The sequence below is a fragment of the Seriola aureovittata genome, chromosome 15 (genome assembly GCF_021018895.1).
Source record: "Seriola aureovittata isolate HTS-2021-v1 ecotype China chromosome 15, ASM2101889v1, whole genome shotgun sequence".
NCBI classification, from domain to species: domain Eukaryota; kingdom Metazoa; phylum Chordata; class Actinopteri; order Carangiformes; family Carangidae; genus Seriola; species Seriola aureovittata.
In genome coordinates, this window is record NC_079378.1 from 3317041 (window position 1) to 3326214 (window position 9174).

At 37.3% G+C, this 9174-nt stretch overlaps 1 protein-coding gene across 1 annotated transcript in view; it reads right to left on the reverse strand.

The window, feature by feature from the left end:
• zbtb16a (zinc finger and BTB domain containing 16a) overlaps positions 1 to 5437 on the reverse strand; it is a 154868-nt gene extending 149431 nt beyond the window's left edge. The window contains exons 1-2 of the mRNA XM_056398205.1: positions 5331 to 5437; positions 4845 to 4952 (exon numbers count right to left, since the gene is read on the reverse strand). The gene's annotated coding sequence lies outside the window, so the exon portion shown is untranslated. The remainder of the gene's footprint in view (positions 1 to 4844; positions 4953 to 5330) is intronic.
• Positions 5438 to 9174: the final 3737 nt, after the last annotated feature.

Sequence of the window (9174 nt, forward strand, 5' to 3'; positions counted from 1 at the left end):
CTATTTAGCTGGTCAGACAGACCCTTTCCTTTTGGCTATAGCACACTGTTTGATGAAGTTAGCTTACTTTACTCAAGCATTTTAGCAGAGACAGTAACCTCAGTTTGGAAACAAATCTAATTGGTTGTTTGTTTTGGAAGTTGTTTTTATTAATAAAACATTAGCCCACAGCTCTGCTGTTGAAGCTGAGCATCTCGTTTTCTATCTTTCTTCTAGCATTCTTGCACTTTATTAATACTTTGTTATTCACTGACTTTTTGGACTGTAATATTTTATGTCAACTCTATACCTCTGAGCCCTTTATATACAGATTTCACTGACTTTTCTTTTGTTTGTTTTTTTGTTACTCCCTCCTGAAAAGAATGCAGTTTGTGAAAGTTATAGTTTTTCTGTTGAAAACATTTTTTTTCCTGTGTTTCTTTGGTGATCTGAATATCAACAGAAACCATAGTTTGGTTTAGTTTAGTTACATAAGATAAACTTAATAATAAGCATACTCTACAATTGCCACAAATGATACCAGGATAAATGAAACCACAAGATAGAAGATTCAAGTTGTGTGGTTCATCAAATAAAGTCTGAATTTAAAGTCTGTGAAAGAGAGGGATTGTGTTGCAATAAGGTGGTGTTTATTCCACAGCTGTGCTCCCTTGAGTCTGATATCAGAGTATTGACAGTGAGCTGCTCTAAGTCTTGGAAGATGCAAATGATGTACACATCTGCTATTATGTGTGCGGATTACTGAAATTGCTGAAAAAAAATCAATCAAATGATTGAGATACCAAATCAGGCTGATGCAAACAAATATATGCAACATATACCGAACATTTATGTTGGAAATAGAAAGAACATCCAACTAATGAAAAAGTGGGCTGAATGTACCAAGTCTGACAACTCTTTTTTGTAAAGAAAGTATCTGTGTAAGGCTTGTGGAATAAGTAGCAGCCTGAAGAATATTGTAATATGTGAAGTAATGTTAAACTGAAGAGTTAACATATATTATCGATGGAAATATATATTTTTTTAAATTAAAAATACATATTGATTTTGTTATCATACTACAAAACCAGATGAATACAATTGTTCCAGCTTATTATTCATCAAGTTAAATACCAGGAAATCTTGTTGATAAAACCTAAGACATAGCATTAAACAAGAATTATATTAGATACTTTTGTTTATAGCAATATATATCATGTATTCAGATTAATTAATATTTAAATAAAGTTGGTTCAATATGAAGCATTTAGAAATTTGATCTAATTCAGAATTTCACTCAGAAATAAGTGTTGAAGAATGACCTATGTATGGAGATGCAGTAAACAAGTCTTTAATGTACGAACAAAAGGGGTCTAAGAATGGACCCTTGTGGGACACCAGAAGTAATTTGCGCTTATCTGAAATCCATCCATTAATATTTACAAGTTGTTTCTGATTAGTAACATAACTGAGCAGTCATTTGAAGGTCTGTCCATTAAAGCCCTAACATTTCAACTCAATGAGTAAAATATGATCCATAGTGTTGAAAGCGGCAGATCGGGCAGCGTCGGCAGTAAAGCGGGCATTGGGAGCTGGAAGGCAAAGCTCTCAATTTACCAGTGAATCTTCGTTCCGGTAATCACCTATGGTCATGAGGTTTGCATAGTGACTGAAAGAATGAGATTGTGGATACAAGTGGCTGAAATGAGTTTCATCTGCAGGATGGCTGGTGCCAGTTGAGGTGGTTCAGCCATCTGGTTAGGATGCCTCCTGGGCGCTTCCAGGCATGTCCAACTGGTAGGAGCCCCAGGGGTAGACCCAGAAAACACTGGAGAGATTATATATCTCATATGGCCTGGGAGCACGTCAGGATCCTCCAGGAGGAGCTGGAAAACATTGCTGGACTACTTTGTTTGACCTGCTGCCACTGCAACCTGATCCCAAGTAAGCAGCAGAAAATGGATGGATGGGTGGATGGATGGATGGATCAATGGTGTTGAAAGTGTTTGCTAAATCCAGAAATATATTCTAAGCATTCATTATTGTTTGAAGCAGTGTGATTTTTTTTTTTTTTTTTTTTTTATTTTATCAACAAGCTGAATAACAGCCATGTAGGTATAATGATTTTTTCTGAATTCATACCAGTGCTCATACAAATTACTTGGCTCGTGAGGGTGCACAAGCATGCTATTGTGCACAAACCTTTCAAGCATTTTTGAAAAACATGGAAGGATAAGGATAGGTCAATAAATTCTAAATGATCTCTGATCCACAGATTTAAAAAGAGGGACTACTTTTGTAATTTTGAGATCTGTAGGAACGGTACCAGTTGAAAAAGGCTCTTGTAAATACGTGAGTTAGAGGTTGGACTATTAAAGATATTATTTTGATAACCAATGTAAGTCTGACCTCATCATGACATCCTGATGAGTAATGCATTTTGAAAAAAATATCGATGATCTCGCGCTCTGTTGGAGGATCGATACTCTGAAGGGAAAGATAAACTTTTTTCAAATAATCAGATGGAGAGCCATCAACTAAACTGACCTGCTGTAAGATATTCTCAAAACACCTATTAACAGCACAAGAAATTTCAAATGTATCTGTGTATGTTTTATATTCATCAATAATTTGTAAAGAAATAATGTGGGATGTCTTTTTCTTATTTAAGAGCTAGTTACTCTAACCTTTTCACGCAATTATTAAATGGCTACATTTTACTTATGTATCTCTTATAAATGGATTCAATGAAGATGGATTTTTAATATATTTTACATATAGCTTTGTTCTTTTGATGGCAAATTACCTTTAATAAACCATGGTTTATTATGTCTATTCATTGATGTTTTAGGAATGTTAGTAAAGGGAAAACATTTATGAGAAGCAAAGGTCACTGAAGCCATAAATAACTGATATGCAGCATCAAGATCTTCAAGACAATAAACATTCCTAGGAAATTTCATCTGGAAAAGATGAAGAAGACTGGAAACAGCTAATGGTTCTTTAATACTTGGGTCTTAACTCTTAATATGTTTTGCTTTTTAGTTTGAATGTCTTGGAATTTAAGTTTGGCACTCACAGTGAAATGAAAAATTGGAAAATGATCAGATATATATGTAGTAAATAATACTACTGTGTGAGACTTCATCATTGCAGGTTGCAGTTGATGAGGTAACTGTAGTTGATTTTGAGATTAAGAAGTAAACACATTGGGAGTGTTAAGTATTTCGAAAATCTGCTGTGAATTAATTAGTCACTTAGTTAGGTAGAAAAATGTTAAAGACCCAAAGAATACTTTTCTTTCTCTAGTTATTCTTTCTGGGACATAGGGTTTTGGCATCAGGTGGTTTGTAAATGCAACCAATGATAACAATTTTTATCTTCAAGGAGAGAACAAGAATTTCAATGTGAAATAAATCAACAGCATTATATTTGGAGCTGAGAACAAAACCACTTCTATCAATGCACTGGAATTTATTATGTAAATAAATTGATGCAGCACCATCAATTTGTGTTATCTGACGACAAAGAATTTATTATTTCATAACATTTATTTCAGAAAGAAAATCATCTATGTCATATGTCTATGTCATCTATGATTCACTATGATAAGGAAACAAAAGTAGGACAGATCCGGGATTCCCAGTTATGCATTTCTTTTTTGGCAACAGGTGAACTTCTCAAAAATGAAAACACTTCTTGCAACATGAACAATAAATGCTTGGAGATATAATGCAAGTTATTTCTCTGGAGTCTAGTATTATCATTTCTAGTACTCTGTGGTTTCTTTGAGGGTTGGTATACAATGAGTTTGTTATACCACACAAAGGCAACATTCCCCTGCTCCCTGGCTGCTTTCATGGCTGGTAGAAGTTCCTTTTATTTTTGATGGACAGACTCAAGGAAATCATTGATGAAATCGTTTGAGCCTTTAAGGAATTTGCTTTACTCAGTGTTTCCAGTTTATCTTTGTAGCAAAGAAGCTTGGCAGTGATAGGTCTAGGCCTTGGCAGCAGATGGTGAAAATTTTCCAGATCTACAAGCCCTCTCCAGCTCAGTTTCCCAGGGGACTATAACTTAATATTAACCTTTTCTCATCTCTATCACACCATTTTTTTTACTTTATTAGGAACACCATACAAAATACTGGGTAGGGCTTCCCTTTACTATCAGAACAGCCTCAGTTCCTTGTGGCATGGACTCCACAAGATGTTGGAATTTCAATTTTCATTTCTTTGAGATTCTGGCCCATGTTGATATTATTGCATCACAATTTCTGCATATATGCCAGCTGCACATTCATGCTGCAAATCTCCACTCTAACACATCCCAAAAGCTGCTCTTGTGGTCATACGCAGGGTTTTAGAAATACCACGGTCCAAAAACTGTGCTTGATGGGGAAAAAAAATCCCCGACCTACATATGGTACTTTAAGAAGTTTGGTTGGCAAAAGTTGGATAATTGTAGCTTTAAAACCATGTCAGTGGGAAGTACATAAACATAAGCAAAATGTGTTTAATACGATAATATATGTAAACAATAAAACTAGGCTAAAGTATAACACTATAACTACACTAGGTTTGTGTTGTTGTTAAATTGAGACTTGAGCTTCCACTGTAATTACCAAAAAGCATTTATCTCTGTAGTCTGTAAGCATATATCTCTAAGGTCTTCATTGTTTCTGTTTGTATTGAACAGCACAGGGACATAATGATACATTTTTAAACTAAGTAAACAAGTTGAAACAAGTGAACGTTTGAACATAAAAACTGCCTGGTAAGAAGAACTATTTTATCAGACAAAAAACAAGCACATATTGATTTAGGATATTCCATCTTACTTATATTTCTCTTGTTTCCATGTACCTGCTCTTCCTCGCTCATGTCCATCACCTCCTCTCTTTCTTTTCCTCTCAGTCTTCTCTTCTTGTCCAGCATCTCTTCTCTTGCCAATGCTGAACTTTGACTTTTCATCTGTGTCAGTGAAGAAAGTCGACACTGGGTCAATTGATAATTAAATGCAAAATTTACAAATTTTCGACACTTTAAACAGTGAAAAGCATTTTAACTTTCACTTAAAGTTTATCAGTCTGACATTGGATGGATGGCATTTATGTTAGCTAGCTAGCTAGCTAGCTAAACGCCGGCTAGTTAGCTTCACTTGAGTGAATTAGCCTAGCTAGTTACGCTAGCTACCTGGCTAGCTAGTTAGGCTAATTCGCTCAAGTGAAGCTAACTAGCCGTCATTATGATGGACGGTCGTTGATCAACGCAGCTTGACCAAACGGGAGTTATGTTTGGGGATGAAAGACAGTTGAACTACAAGATGTCCGCTAGTGAAACTCCAGTTACCTGTGGATTTAGCTGACTGTCCGGTTTGTTGTTGTAATCAAAGAACCACCTGTGTGGAGTAAAGATTTTTGTAGTAACGACAAGATCATTCACTCCACCCACACAGACAATGACGTAATGATCACATGGGGAAGCGGGTGCTCTTGGCGTTGTGCAATGTCTTTGCGGCACTAAAATTTAGTCATTTTTAGGCGATTATTTAACCACTTTTAAAAGTTTGATTGATTGATATTAATGGCAAGAAGAGGCACAAGGCTCGTTGTGTTCATGGATTCATGTGACCGGGCCATGAGTTTTGGGGAGCCTCAGATTTCTGCTCTTGGCTGACAGGAGTTGGAACCAAATGTGGTTTTCTGCTGTAGCAGCTCGTCCATCTCAAAGTTGGATGTGGTGTCACCACAGTTGTAAAGAGTGGAGTTATGTGAGTTACTGTAGTCATGCTCGGTGCTCATTGGATGGTTTTTTGGGTTTTATTTTTTTGCACCATTCTGAGTACACGCTGGAGATTTTGTTGTTATTGTGTGTGAAAATCCAAGAGGATTAGCCGTTTCAGAAACACTCAAAGTCAAAGTCACTGACATTTTTTCTTCCCCATTCTGATGTTTAATGTGAACGTTGACTGGAGCTCCTGACCTTTTTATCTGCATGATTTTATGCACTGCGCTGCTGTCACGTGATTGGCTGATTGGACAATTACATGAATCAGGTGTACAGGTGTTCCCTAATAAAGTGCTTTGTGCGCGTACATCTGGGTTTTTAAATGAAGCGGGTGATATCACATAATGCTACATCTACGCCTGTGGCTTGACAAATAAATTAAATAGTTATGAAACAGAGCAGAGGCAGAACAACAAGCCTTGTCACTTTGTTGTTGTCCTTACAAATAATTTTAAAGCTCATGTCTTTTTCTTTTTTTTCTCTTTTTTCTCTGCTTACTCATTGTAAACATCAGTGATATGCCAGTGGGCTCCCTGGTGGTGAGAATGTGTTCACTCCTCTGGTAAATATGGTTACACTGTGAGTTGGGTTTTTATATAATGAGCCTGCCTACGTGTTGTGCCTCAAGGCTGCCTTTCACACAAGAGGCAGCCAGGTAAAGAGGATTCAACCTGCATTCACTCCTTAAACCTGAAGGTAGCAACAGCACTTGACCCCACATTCAAAGACCTGACAAGTGGAATGAGATGAAGTGGTGACGAAGATTGAGATCTGCTCAAGCTCTATCTATCTATCTATCTATCTATCTATCTATCTATCTATCTATCTATCTATCTATCTATCTATAAAACAGAATCAAAACATTTTCTTGGCTTGAGTTTCCCATCATGAGTCAACAAAAAAAGAAATTCATCCGAGGAGGCCAAATTAAAAAAACCAAAGATAAATAAATCAACCAACACCTTGTCTAGTCCGACGATGGTGTTGAGAAGGGGGGGGGGGGGCAATAATTGCAGTCGTTTCATGTGTGTACCTGTTGTGTCAGCCCCCTCCATCGCCCTTCATCCTCTGTCTGTTCTGTGGCCAGAGGACGACAGTGGGCAACAATACTGCCAGCTGCGGCCACAAGCTGTGAGCAAAAGCCATTCATTTAAGAGGAGTTTTTGTTCAGCTTAAGAAGTGAAGTGGGAAGTTATTTCTTTGAAGACGCCTCCTTCTGAAGATTTGCTGATCAAAAACCGAAGGTTCTGTAATTTGCCGGAACTCCTGCTGCATTTCTGTGAAAGGTCCGGTGCAGTAAGGGAATGTTAAACCAGGAGAGAAAAACGTGCAGCCGGTGTTTCCCTACAAACAATAAACGTACAATACATTTCCTCAATAACTATCTGCTTAAATTATTTGTTTTTCTTTATTTGTAATCTGTCAGTTATGGCGACATAACTGATCCACATTCAAAGTTTGAATGTTTCCTTTTCAAAACACTGATAAGGACTCCATGTTGAAATACAGTACAAGTCCGTACAGTGTCTTTATTATTATCGTATGCTGGGTCAGAGTACCGCAGCACAGAAACACAAAGGCATCAGAAGTGTATAACCAAGAGACTTCCACCACTGAAGAAAAAGAAAAAGAAAGAAAAATACTTTACTGAATATGCATGATCAACGGCTTATTTTTAATGTGTGTTAGCTGTAGATTATTAGAGAGACGATCAAAGACAAGATATACAAATGGAATAATGTAACGGAGAAGGCCCAGACATAAATAAAGATGGTTTACAGTGAGTCTTGCAAATCTGGAAAGCTCTTTTGCTCATTTTTGCATGCACTCTGTGGACGGTTCCTGACTTCAGGTTGTTATTTTCTCCTGTATCTGCTTCAGTATTCAATCATGGGTCATAAAATAAAAAAAAACACCAGTGCAACATCAGTCAAGCTTTATGCATCAGATCACAAAAAAAAACAATGAAAACTGATGATCCTTTTGAAATATTATGGAGGATTCATCACACCAAACGTCTGAATATAAAATGTAAAATCTACCCAGTGCAATGTTTTTTAACCTATTGTTTACATCTTGGTAAATCTATGAAATCAGACGATGCATTAGTTACTAAAAATGTGTGTTTGCTCTACCATAGATGCACAAAGAAGGAATCACATGGATAACTTCTGACATTAAAGAAAAAGTCTAAAGGTGATGATTATGATTATGACATGATTACAGATGTTTCTCCTCAGTGGACACTGAAGATGGCATCACTGGAAAGAGTGAGTTCCTCTGTGCATGATGTCCTTGTGTTATTTGACGGAGTTATGATAAAATATCTGAATGATGTATTTGTATTTGGAAACATCTCTACTATAAACATAAGACTGTATCTGTCCATTACATTTTGTTGCATGCACAATGAAAATAGTTTTAAAGATCAGATATAAAGATGCCGATGATGAGTCTTTGCAACTACAGGAAAGTTTGGACAAAAAGGAGGAAAGGGGAGGGAACGACATTGTGTGAGGAAAAAGTTTTTGGCATGGCAGCCACAGCAGGAAGTATGGGAGTATGTGTGTGTGTGTGTGTGTGTGTGTGTGTGTGTGTGTGTGTGTGTGTGTGTGTGCGTGTGCGTGCTGTGATGTAACACTGATGTGATTTAAAGGTTGGGAAGCAGAGATGAAGCAGAGTGTTCTGGATAGGAATGCATGGCTGGCCGACTCTGTGCTGAGGCAAAAGCAAAAGCAGGACAGGAGCAGCCGGGAAATGAGAAGCTGAAACGTGGCTCTGCATGAAAAAACAAATATTACTCAACAATCCGAAAGAAAACAAAGAGGAAAGAGGGAGAGAATCTGCTGTGCAAACATCTGCCTCTGTATGTTTCAAAACAAACCACAGCTCAGCCTCAGGTATATTCAGACTGCACTCTAATCTCCTCAACAAAGCTGACTTTGACGGCAAGCGTGGCCTTCTGTTTCATCAAATCACTTTAGCTTCACTGAATGCATTTGACTGTTTACAGCAGTTTACAGGCTTTTACTGTGGAATATTATTCCATCTTTGGGCCCAAAATATTACCGCCACTGTATTGGAGAATAATATTATGGTGCTTATTCTTTATGAGTGTGGGCTCCCCAGGCAGATGAAGAAAACACTGTTAGTCCACAGACCCACCTGAAATGCTGAAATCCCATCAGCAAACAGGGCTGCAGCTCTTCACGCAGGGAGGGATTTACTGTTTATTCTACACTGCACTGCATTTATCCTGCAACTTTATTCACTCCATTACAAAGACTAAAAACGAGATCTGAAAAAATGCAATATATATAAATCACACAAAAACCTGCAATAACTTACACTACACGTGAAATGCCATTTTAAATTTGAAGCAGATATTTTCAATTAATTTCAAATC